The following is a 13,225-nucleotide window of genomic DNA, read 5'->3' on the forward strand; positions in this document are numbered from 1 at the left end:
CTGGTTTCATTTATCTATCTATCTATCTATCTATCTATCTATCTATCTATCTATCTATCTATCTATCTACCTACCTACCTACCTGATAGCTATGATTGTTGTGCTACTGATTTCTATTGATTTACTGAAAGAAACAGATAATGTTCAATTGTTTGATCAATCTTGCATTCTTATATCTAGTAACCTGAGCAACCTCACTGAAGATAGCAATATGTAATATAACAACCATTGTTAATTTCCTATCATCTTGCTTTGAGATTCTGTATCTTTTTAATTTTTTGTTGTTTTGTTCTGTCTTTGTTTTTTCTTTCTCTTTAAAACAAAAAAATGGGCTCCAGCAAACAAACACAACAGAGTTGTTTCTGGAGAGTCTATTGGGCACTCATGCAATTGCTACAGAAAATGGGGCACTGATAGGAAGAGACATCCCAGTGTTTCTAGATAGAAATGCAGGAAACTAGAGCCAGCCAGATAGCTCAGCAGATTAAAGTGCCTGCAAGCAGTGCTGGGGCTGGGGGTTCGATCCCTAGGCCCGCTGTGCTGGCCCAGCCCCCAGGTTGCGCTGAGACAGCGACTGAGACTGGGTGTGGTGGCATGTGCCTGTAATCCCAGCTCTTGGGAGGCTGTAAACAGGCGGATCACTAGAGTCCCATCTAGTAGTGAGACTCTGAACACCCTGTTGACCTTTCCCTAAAATAAAAAAAATGAAAAGAAAGAAAGAAAGAAATGCAAGAAACTGTGGTGGTTCAAGAATACAGTGTTCCCCTCAAATTTCATAAGGGAATTAGACTTGAATAGATGAGACCAACCATTTCCAGTCGTTGCTTCATTTTGTACAAGATCCTAACTCCAGGAAAGGGAGTTGTATCTTAGGTGAGCCAGAGTCAAGGAAAGATGGATTATACTTTAACACATAAGCTCTATAAAGTCAAAAGCGAGAAGACATTGACTATTAATTATAAATTTATGTTTTCAATACCAAGGTCAGTGTCTGAAACAAAGTGATGTTCAGTGCAGATTTATGGAGTGACTCAAAGAAGGAATGATGAAATAGTTTCAATCTTTGACTCTGGTAAGACAGAGCACCTGGAAAAATATTTCCAAAGATACATGGTTGAAACAGAATTGATAATTTTCTATAAGAAAATCAATGATGACACCCACAGAGCACAGAAAGGATGCTGGTAGCCAGGGGAGCGGACCACGGGGGGAGGCGCATTGGCTTTCTCAGCAAGCTTTCTATAACAAACATGCAAAGCTTCAAATCTTTCTCATGGTTTTTCACATTTCAACATCATAGGAATCAGGGTCAAATGCACCTAAATCCGTCTCTCATTCTTGTACAAACAATAGTTCCTGTATCTGGGTTGCTGCTAACGAGTGACCCAATGATCCGACTCCCTCTGTTCTCGTCCTGACAGGGAAGGTCGTGTGGCAGTGTCAGCCCTGCTGGGTGAGCGCTCCGCGATGCAGGCACATTGCCTCCAGGAACATGCCATATGTACAAGAGGCTGTTCCAAGGAGAGGGGAATTTGCACATCCCACTCAAAGGGGGAATGGCAAGAACGGGTGTCAGGAGCCCCCAGATTTCCTGTTCTTCCTCTGAAGTACTTTAGGAAGGAGCGTGTGACTCATTTCCAGGGATCCAAGAAACAAAGCCACCCAGAACATGGAAAATGGTCAAGAAGGCTCTGATCATGACCTGGATACATTGGCGATAATGAAATAACGTTGCTTTCTCAAGGTGATCTGATCCTTTATTGAGGGGGTAGTCCAAGTCGTTTGTTCTCTGAGTTGGTCATATACACTTCAGTGCTTAGTTACTTGGCCTTGTGAAGTCCTCAAGTGTCTGACGTGTGTGCTCACAACCTCAGCTGGAGGGCAGGCATGAGCCCACCGTTGGCACATTTTTTTCTGCAAGTGTGTCGGCTTTGCAACTTCTGTTTTGGCTGTAGTGTGCAGTAGTATTTGTAGTACCAATTTGATTACCTGGGGTGGAAAGGACTTAGGATGAACTTTTCTGGAGAAAAAACAGGAAGAAAATGTCAACAATCCAGATCTACATAGAACAGAGAGCTAGGGCTCTTAGAGTTAATCTAATATACATTTTCTTTTCATCACACATGGAATTAACTTTTTAAAATGTTGTCTTTAAGGGCCGGCCAAATAGTTCAGCAGATTAAAGTGCCAGCAGGTGCAGGAGCCAGGGCTTTGATGCCTTGGGCCAGCTGTGCAGGCCTCCCCCCACCGCGCTGAGATGGCAACTGAAACTGGGCGTGGTAGCGCGCACCCGGAATCCCAGCTCTTGGGAGGCTGTAAACAGATCACTATGAGTCCAATCTAACAGTGAGACCTTGAACACCCTGTAGACCCTCCCCTAAAATACAAAATAGTAATAATAATAATAATAATAATGATAAAATAAAATGTCATTTTTGAGGAGCTGGTGAGATAGCTCACTGGACAAAGTGCCTTCTTTGGCAAGCGCAGAGATCAGGGTTCAATCCCCAGTCTTGCATGCCACACTGGCCCTGCCCCCAGGGCGCGCTGCATAGGCAACAGAGTCAGGGCCTGGTGGTGCATGCCTGTCATCCGAGCACTGGGGAGGTTGAGACAGACGAATCACTGTGAGTCCAAGCTGTGCAGTGACACCCTGTATCAAATAATTGATTAATTAAAAAATAAAGGCCTCTTTGTAGGGAAGTTAAATTCATCAGGGCCCACCTGTATAGTGGAATCTGTGCAGCTCTGGGCACTAGGGTGTCTGTGGACTCAGGCAGAACAATCTCCAAACCGTATTTTAAGTAGACATGGCCAAGTGGGGACTAGGGCTTTCTCTATGCTTCCCTTCCTTTTATCATTTTGTTTTATTTTTTTGTATTTTAGGGAAGGGTCTACAGAGTGTTCAGGGTCTCACTACTAGATCCAACTTGTAGTGATCTGCCTGTGTACATCTTCCCAAGAGCTGGGATTACAGGCGTGCACCACCACGCCCAGTCTCAATTGCTATCTCAGTGTGCCCCGGGGCTGGGACCAGCACAGCAATTCCCTTCCTTTTAAAATGTGCAACTATTCACTGGTTTTTGTATTAGGTGGACTTTTTTAGGAGGTCGATGACAAAGTAGAGGAGAGGGCCTGGGGCTCAGTGACTTGGAGGTGCACACGGGTTCCACAGTGCACTCCGCTGTGTTATTGGCTTGTTAGACTATGATTGTATGTTATTTTTTTCCTATAATAAAAATTGAATTGTGTGGTTGTATGAAGTTAATTTTGAGCTTCATTTCTCCTTCAGGCTGCTATGTTCCTTTTGGAAAAATGTCTACATCTCACAGTACAGTGGTTTTTAAATTTTTTAAATTGATACATAATAATTGCACATTTATAGGGTACAGTGTGATATTTCAATACATGTACACACGGTATAATAATGAAATGGGGATAATTACCATTTCCATTACCTCCAGCATAATTTCTTTGTGTAATTCACAATAATTTATTGTGTATTTCAATTTCAATAAATTATTGTGAATTACAGTTCCCTTTGAGTCTATAGAACAATAGAAGTTATTCCTCCCATTGAACTCTATTTCTGCATCTATCCCAGGATGCAGGTTTTCGGAAGCCCCGTCAGGCTGACGGAATCCAGCAGGCTGTCCTGGGCCTGTGCAGAGCTGGTGCTGTTTTCTGGAATTCTGGGTGAGAACAGTGCCCAGGAGCTATGTGGGGCTTGTGGAGCATTTGAGTAAGTGGGCAAGGAGGACCCAGGGCCAGACAGGAGTCCCGGGCTGCTTTGTCTTCTGTGACACCTACACCGTGACCTTGTCCTTTTCCACTACCCCTGGAGCAAATAGGCATGGGGCTATTTGTCCTTTGGATGGGGAACATTTCACAAAAGAATCAGTACAGATACAACTGCGTCTTGGAGGACTGTGTTTTCTCTTGTAGCTGCCTTGCAGTCTCCTGCTTCAGCACCACAGGGAGAGCTGGAGGGGGGGAGGGTGCGTGGGACCAAGTGTGGGCCCCAGAAGGCCCAGGGGAGCAAGATTCTGCAAAGATCATTAGTGGAATACGGGAGACGATGGTCCCATTGAATCCTTCCTGGTTACCACAAGAAGAGAGACAGTTACTGCAGTTCTCTTTAGGCCGAGGTGGCACTGACTAAAAGAAGGCAGTGACAGCAGGACTGAGGCCTACGGTCGAACTAAGGGATTCGTGAAGGAAAAGCAAATAGCTTGGTGAAGGGGCACAGGAAGAAACAGGAAAGACATCAATAAGCACGCTGAGCGTCTGTTGAGGTGTGAGGGGTGGCTGAGATCCAGGAGGTAAAGCACAAGGCCGGAAGAGCAGTTTCCCGCCTTGAGGTCTTTGTTACCTTTACCTGCAATGAGAATTATTTGTGGATGAAGGCCTCTGATTGCGGACCCCTGACCAAGCGCGGGTGAGGCCTCAGGGTGGCCCGTCTGAGGGGCTACGTGAGAAACCAAGGTCAGGGGAGCTCACAGTAGAATATTTTCCCTCTCTCCCTCTCTCCCTGCAGAACCAGCCAAGGTGCTTTCTCCTTTCCAAGGAACAATGAAAGCATCAATAAAATTTCAAGAATAAACAACGCTATTGTCCTTTGGCGAGCAAAGTTCAAGGCTGGCCACTTCAGTAATTTGAGCAAAGTTCAAGGCTGGCCACTTCAGTAATTTTCCACGTACACAAGTACACAAAGTCTTTTCTAAATAAATGTCAGGAACTTGGGGGTTGGCCAGAGAAGACAGTAAGGAGTTGACTACACGATGACCAGAACCATTAATCAAAAACTGCAAGAGACTAGCAAGCGTCCCAGTTGCTGAGTGAGAAATTCTTTCGTTTGGTGGCAAGTGGCTCAGACCCAGGGGGAAGGGGTGGAACTTTGGAATCGCTGGAGGTGAGACAGTGCAGATCAATGCCCAGAGGCAGGCCGACTGCTCTCACCCCTAGGAAGGTGCTGGAAGGTACCTGGCTGGGTTTCTCGCCTACTGGGATGCAGTTGTCTCCCATTTCGGGGCAGGGCAATTCTTCCTTTTGACAGCTCCTAGGAACCCGCTGGGTTCAGAGGCTGCTTTCCTTTGCCTCAAACAGGATCTAAGCAGCTGGGGGAGGTATTTTGGCTCTACTGCCTTTTCTGCAACTCTTTGCTTGTCTGTGTGCCAGCAGGCCCTCATCCTTCTAGGATTCCAAGCTGCGGCTTCCCTGAAGGCTGATGTCATGGCTCTAAGCCTCAAAATAGAAGGTTCATTTTCTAAAAAGATGCCTCAGTGGTAAATCTGAGCATTCATCTCACTGACTCCCCTTTTACTTGTCACTAGCATCTTTCCTGCCCTCCTTTTGTTGTTACTTTGCTCTCTCTTTACGCACCCCATTAAATAGCATAGTTTAGCTCCATGTAAAGCAGCATAGGACCATGGCCAGAGTCAGCTTATTGCCTAAACTCTGATCCAGAATCATAACTTGATTGATTGATTGATTGATTTATTCATAAAATGTCTGCTGACCAGGATCTGTGTTAGACCCTGCCCTAAGCACCATGAAAATGAACAAGACAGATGTGGTACATACCTCCATGAGCTTCTTCCATCTGTAGACTCACCCAGGTCTCAGTCTGTGCCATGTCACCTGGTCCCTGTGCCTGGCGGGCTTCTGCCTGGGGTATCCTTATCTTGGGTTACTCAGGTACAAGGCTCTCCTTGCCCAGGCTCCACCCCTCATTACCCTGTACTCCATCACCACGGTGTGTTGCCTGTCGAGATTATTTCCCTATTTTTTTTAATGTGAAACAGTGAAAAGTAGAGAGAAGACCGTGTGTGCTTGGAGATCTCTTTCTTCTTGGTGCACTTCCTTGTCTAGAAGTTGTTCTAAGAAGAGCAGCATGGATCTTACAGAAGGCATGACCGCTGTGGCTGTTTACCTGCTTACACACCCCTGTTGGCACCTGATCGTTGATGTCTACATCCGGTCAACAATACCTGATGAGAGACCGCTTCTCACCTACCCAGAAGCCCATGCTAATGAAATTGGGGTGGCCAGCTGTTCAGACCAACAGAGAAACCACTTCACAAGAGGAGGAGGTGGGGATGATGTGCTGATACTTTTCTCCACTCTAGTCACAACTTACGGTATTCTCTATGTAGCAACAAACAAGCAAGAAACCCTTTCATAAAAGAAACTGCCAGCTGTTAATGATTCTAGGTGCTATTTGAATTTAACTAAAACTGGCTCTTTGGGCAGCTACCTGATCGCCTACAGCATTTACAACATGTTTTCTGATACAGAGTGTTTTTACAAAGAGCTGAAATCCTTTTACTACCAAGCATTACATTCTGAACAGAAACTTAATAAGGTTTTCAGCCACGATTTTAAGAGGTTCCATCATCGGATGTAACAACAACTGTGATCTATTATTTTTAGTGCAAGAGTAAAGGCCTAAGAGAAATAACATTTTCCATTTGACTTTATGGCCTTCCAAGTTGTGCTCAAGTTAAATAAAAGTTAGGAATTGGTACCAGTGAAAGAGCAAGGACCTTGGACACAAACTTGGGTTGAATTTCACTGTAACTCCTAAGCTTCTGCACGTTGGACAAGATGCTTGACTAATTCATGTCTTGGTTTTCTCATCTAGTGAAAGCAGTAATCTCACTACATAGGGATTGGCAGCAGAGATTAGTGATACAGGGCTGGGCCTGCAGGAGGAGGTAGCAGATCCTTTAGGTTACAGAAACTCACTGTGGACCAAGGTAAGCCAAAATGAGGTTTCCCAGCTTGCTTCCCTCTGAAGTTCAAGGGAAAACTGGTTTCAGCCATGGCTGGATCCAGGGGCCCCAGCGCTGTCATCGGGATTCATCCACCCTCCACCTTGTCTATGTTCTTTGTTGATCCCATCTGCTAGCTGTATTTTCTGGAGCAAACAGAAGGAAGGGAGAGCTCTAAAAGAATATGGGTTGTGATGTGGGAAGCCTCAGGGAGCCCTCCTCACGGGGCAGGAGAAGCTCATTTGAGCATACAGCTCATGTAGGGTGTTACAGTGGGGGAGAGGCGTGGGGCCGGCACAAGGGCATGCCACTTTGGAGTCTCCTCAAAGGTTGTAAGTTCCATTTAGGAAAGAAGCAGACTGCGTGTGTGTGTGTGTGTGTGTGTGTGTGTGTGCGTGTGTGTGTGTGATTTCTGCCATACCACATTAGTAATCATGGTGGCTTAAAACACACAAGTGGAGCATCTTGCTGTCTTGAAGGTGAAATGAATCTCACAGGCTAACTCTAGATATTGGCAGGCCTGTGTGTGTTCTGGAAGAGAAGCTCCAGAAGACAGCGTGTCTTTGTCCCTTCAGCTTCTAAAGGACACCTACGTTATCATGACCTTGTTCTATCACCTAATTGGTGACAGCATCTCCACATCTCTGTCTCTGTCTCTGTTCCTGCCCCGTCTCTGTCTCTGTCTGTCTCTGTCTCTGTCTCTGTCTCTGTCTCTCTCTCTCTCTCTCTCTCTCTCTCTCCTGTGCTCTCTCTCGCCTGTGCTCTCTCTCATCTGCCTCTGGCCCGCTTGTCCTGTTCTTTGCTTTCTAAGGACATTTGTGCTCATACCTGGCTTACTGCCATAATCCAGGGTAACTTTCCATCTCAAGATCCTAGAATTAACCGCTTCTGTAAAGTCCTCTTTGCCTTGTAAAGTGACACGCTAGCGGGTCCCAAGGATCAGGGCATGGACATCTTTATGGGATTCTTCAGTCTAGCACACACTTAAAAAGGTAAAAACCTCTGGTTTCCCTTAATAGTTGAGCTGAGACTTGAGCTATGGTTGATAGTTTTAAATAAAGATGGTTTCAGATAAGCTGTTGGCTTTCTTGAAGAACAGCTGTGTGACCTCAGGGAGGCCTCTCTGAGCCTCTGTCCTTACTTATACAATGAGGATAATGGTGTAAAAGTTAAAGGAGACACTGTTTCAAATGGCTAGAAACACTGACAGCCATAGACACAGAGGAGCAAAAGCATTCCTACCTTTCCACGTCTTGAGAAGCCCCCTTGAACACTGGATCAGCAAACCAGGGGTAGATCTGCAGGCACTGAGGTGGAAAGAGCCTTGGACCTTGACAGCCCTGTGACCGCAAAGGATGTAAGGCCCTGCCGTCGAATGGGACTAGTAGGTTCTTTCCTCACAGAAATAAGCAGATAGTGCCCATCCCACAGTTGGTACCTGTATCGGTCACTTCCCTGTCCCTGGAACAAAACAGCCAACATCTGCAACTTAAAGAAGTTTGGGGAACGGGAGGGGCACGGCAGAGCAAAGACGCCAGCCTGCAACCAGCGGCAGCTGGGAACTTGAAGACGGAGAAGGGTGAGGCCGGAGACGAAGATGTGCCTGTCGGAGTCAGGACCCGGGACCTGCCTCCTCCAACCAGAACATAGTTCCAAGAACATGCTCAGCCCTGAGCTCTTTATTGATCAATTCACTGATCAATAAAGTACCCCACCATCTAATCACCTTCCCAAAGCCCCTCGTGTGGCCACATGAAATTTCAAGTCCCCCTTTTTTTTAAAGATAATTTTTTAAAAAGTAAAACAACAACAACAACAAAACAACAAAACCAAAAAAGAAAAAAAAAAAAATCCCAGTAGAAACGATACACAATTTCACTAAACAAAATGATAGGAATCAACAATGGCTGCTTTATTGCATATTGCTGTCTTCGGATTGGTTGCTCCAACTGCCAGCGTAAACGCCTCTCTCGCTGTCTTATTTCCTTGGGCCTGTCCCTCTGATTTACTTTGCTTCTCCTTGCTTCTCCTCTTCCCTTCTCTTGTTCCTGACCCTCTCCCTTCCCGGCCCGGCCCTTCGTCCCTGCTGCCCTTCCTCTGTGCTCTCTCTTCCTTTCTTTGCCTGTACCTTCTGTCCCTGTTTGAAAGCAACGGACCAATGCCAGGAGCTTGTCGAGTCCCCTCTTCCACTTAAGCTCCGCAGCGCGCAGTACTTCGGGTCAAAAGTTTCTTAGCTCCCTGATTTAAACGCTAATGACCTCTATCTGACCTTATTCTCCTTCGTGAGCACAGGCCAGCGTCTCTGTGATTGAGCACCCAGGACCCTCTCTCCCCACCTCCACCCGTGAGCACCCAAACAGCACCATCTTGGAAAGCCTTACTGGCCCAGGGGGGGAGGGCTTGGTAAGGAGCCCCCCGGGCTCTTGTCTCCCTAGCAGGGTCCTGTCCACGGAGCTGCTGATGCCCGTGCTGATGCCCTGATTCTCTTTCATGCGTGGCTGGTTTTCAGTCTGATATTCAGAGTGCAATATGCTTGCCAGTAATGATGTCTTATTGAAGTGTAAAGATTTTCCCATTCCCCTGCTTTATCCTGAATTTAAAGTATTTTCAAATTCACTTACGTCAGAGAGGACCAGGAGTCTGACCCATGCTGTAAATAACTGTGCCTCCTGCGGGGTCCTCCGTGGAGCGGGAGACGCGACAGGTGAGCGCTTTGTGCCTCAGGCACCGGCTAAGCGGGATCAATCGCGGAGCGTTTCTGTCCAGCGCACAGCGTGGGCCGCAGGCCTGAGGGCGCTCTGACCTTGTCTTCTGAATCATGTTTGTCCCAGGTGTTGAGTCGGAAGATCACTTAGCTCTCGACTATGACACCTGAGGGTCGCAGGGCTAAGCAGACCAAAAATAGGACCCACTCAGGCCGGGGTTGATGGAAGCGCCCTGCTCACTCTCAGCCAACATTTACTGTATGCCGCTCGAGCCTGTCGCGGGTTCTCACAAGCCCTTTAGCAGCCCTGTGAGATCATCCCAGGTTCGGCTAGACAGATAGATCCGGTACAGCGATTCTGGGAGCTCTGGGCCATCCGGTCTCCTGGCTGTTGCTGAACGCTCACAGTAAAGAGATCAGGAGGCGCTCCCAAGGAGGTCGCCGTGGGTGCTCAGACTTGCTGGTGTGTTCCAGTCACCGATTCGTGCGGAGCGAAGTTGAGATTCAATGTCAGCCATGCTTTCTGTACAGCTGTAGTGACTGTCACGCACATGGCTGGCCGCAAGGCATGCCTGTAATCCCAGGACTTTGGGAGGCGGAGTCCAGGGCAACAACTTGGTGAGATCCTGTCTCAAAGGAAAAAATAAAAAAAATGGAAAGAAAATAAAATAAAAGCACTGAGGTTATAGCTCTCTGTGAAGACCTCGGGTTCAACTCCTAGTACCACGGGACAAAACCAAAAACACCACCAATGAAGAACATGCACACCATGCCGGATGCTGCCTCAGCCACTTTCTGGGTGGGCTTGTACGCATGCCATTTAGTTTTCTTAGGCCTCCACTTCCTCATCTCTGAAATGCATATAACAATGACATCCTGTTCCTACGGCTGTTTGGTTTGCATGAGTTCCTGTAAGCGGAGCTCTTAGAATAGTGCCCAGTGCATGGTAAATGTTGCAAAAATATTTAACCACTAAAATCTTGGAAAATTGCTCCAGCTCTCAATGGGATATTTTTGCTGTCCCTCATGGGTTTGGGTCAGTTGTATGACCCAGACAACAGGCAGTAGAAGGTGAAGTTCTTCTAAAGCCTTTATTTAATCGTTTTTCCTGTCCTTTCAGAAGGACTGGATATAGGAAGTGTGTACAGCCAACTTTGGTACATCTCAGGGACTTTCCAGGTGTTAGCGCTGAATGCTCCAGTTCCAGGAATCTCCCAGTTTGAGAAAAAACAGGGGAAAGGGATAAATGCTGACATTCGTGTTTGGTGAGGACAAACCTGGTTTGCTAGGACTGCCATCATGAAATGCCACAGACCGAAAAATTTATTTCCCACCATTCTGGAGGGTGAGGTTGAAGGTCAGAGTGCCAGGAGGGTTGCTTGCGGCCAAGGCCTCTGTCCTCGGCCTGCAGGTGGTCACCCCCGTGTTGCGTCCTCACAGGGCCTTGTCTCTGCTAGTGCACATTGCTAGTGTTTCTTCTGAGGGTGAGGGTCATACTGGATTAGGGTATCACCCCTGCAACCTTAGTTATCCCTTTAAAAGCTACCTGCAAATACAGTTACACTGGGGAACGGCACGAACACATGAAAGCTATTCAGTCCACTATGGAGACTATGAGTTTTAACACAAAGGCTTTTCATCCAGCTCCTCCTCCATCTGGGATTTAAGGCAACCAGAAGATATTTCTGCAGGGATGTCACACTGCTTCTCGATCACTTCCCTTTGGAAGTGCCATGCACAGCGATCTTTAATCAGAGGGCGTATCTCAGTTCCAAAATGGTACCAGGTAGAATTTTAATAGGAAGTTCAAATTAAAAGGCTCTAAATTTTTCTAAAACAACAATAAGATCTTTTCCTACTTTTACCTAGCTCCAAATCCTGGAACAGCTTCCTACTTTAACCAAATCAGTATTTCAACTCTACTCCTACCAGCCTTCCTCTCTCTGGTTCGTTTCTACCTGCTTGACGTTGGTACTCATTCTTCTGCTAATCGCTGATTTCCAGTTCTTTTCCTGAAAATGCCAGGCCAGCTCTTCCGGGGAACATCTGCACCTGGGGTTTCTTTTGTTTGCAACTTGCCTGTAACAGTCTAAATATTTCTGTCCTTCCACCATTCACAGGAAAAATCTTATATTCATTAAGGTGGTGGCTTCCAAGGTGATTAGGTCTTCGGGTTTCTATCCACATGAGGGGAATTAGTGTCCTTTTGAAGGAGGGCAGAGGAGCTGTCTTGCCCCTTGTCCTATGTGAGGACTCAAGAAGACGCTGCTGTCTTTAAGCAGAGATCCAGCCTATTTTAGACACCAGCTCTGCCAACCCTCTTATCATGACTGTCTCAGTCTCCAGATACATTCCTGCTGTCTATGAGTTACCCGCTCTACCACGTTTTCTCATAGCAACCTAAACACACAAAGTCAGATGGAGTCAGGAACCCTGTTCAGTCACTTCCTTTTGTGGCTGCTTCTTCATTATTTAGTACTTGACCAGAAAGTCACTTTCTTAGCTCCTGAGGGCAGCCTTCCCTCAGTATGACATCCATGCCACCCGCCACAAGGAACTTCTGTCACTTTTAGGTGGTGAGAGACACTCAATGGGTCTGCAGGTTAACCAGCAATGTTACTAGGTAGCAGACACCAGGGATTCCATGATTAAAAATTCTGATTCTATCTCTTTTTTTTTAGGGCAGGATCTACGGGGTCTACAGGGTCTCACTATGTCTCAGTGCGCCCCAGGGGTGGGGCTGGCACGGCAGGTTGGGGATCGAATTCCAGCCACGCTTTGCCTAAGCAGTCACTTGAATCTGCTGAGCTCTTTGGCCAGCCCAGATTCTATCTTCCAGAAGGAATTTAGGAGGTAGGTGATTATAAATACCCAAATGCTGTGATTTCCGGTCTAGAGGAATGCTTTGAAAAAGCAGCCTCAAATAAATATTTGTTCTTCTGAAAAACTGCTGGATTATTTCATATGGATTTTAAAAATTCATTTCAGCCAGGTGCGGTGGCACTTATCTATAACTCCAGTACTTTGGGAAATTGGGTCAGGAGGACTGTAACTTCCAGCCCAGCTTGGGACACTTAGTGACCTCCCGAGAACTCATGCTCTGGAGGGCGGAGGGAGCCAGCTGAGGATGTAGGTCAGTGGCCAAGCTCTGGGTCTGGCCCTTAGCACAGCCCCACCCTCCGCATCCGTGTCTAAGATCCCACTTGAGTGTGTGGCTGGAGTGGTCTTCTTGGGTTGCTTTGTAAGATGGATGTGTGTGTGTGTGTGTGTGTGTGTGTGTGTGCGCGCGCGCACTCAGGGTTGAACTCAGGACCTTGTGCTTGACAGGCCAGTGCTTATGCCACAGAGCTATCTCCCTGGCCCCTTGGGTTGCTTTTTAAACGGGGACAGTTGGGCTTAACACCTCATTTCTCAACATAGATCTCCAGCCAGTTTTATTTAGAATAAGTTTGGAGTTCTCAACACTTTTTAGTCTAATCTTTAAGCACAGTGTTATTAGGAAGAGCGGGAGAGAGTGACCTACTAGCTCTCTCTCTCTCTCTCTCTCTCTCTCTACCTCTCTCTGTCTCTGTCTCTCTCTCTGTCTCTGTCTCTCTCTCTGTCTCTGTCTCTCTCTGTCTCTCTTTGTCTCTGTCTCTGTCTCTCTCTGTCTCTCTCTCTCTGTCTCTGTGTCTGTCTGTCTGTCTGTCTCTCTCTCTGTCTCTCTCTGTCTCTGTCTCTCTGTCTCTCTCTGTCTCTCTCTCTGTCT

The sequence above is a fragment of the Octodon degus genome, unplaced genomic scaffold (genome assembly GCF_000260255.1).
Source record: "Octodon degus isolate 3935 unplaced genomic scaffold, OctDeg1.0 scaffold00001, whole genome shotgun sequence".
NCBI lineage: Eukaryota > Metazoa > Chordata > Mammalia > Rodentia > Octodontidae > Octodon > Octodon degus.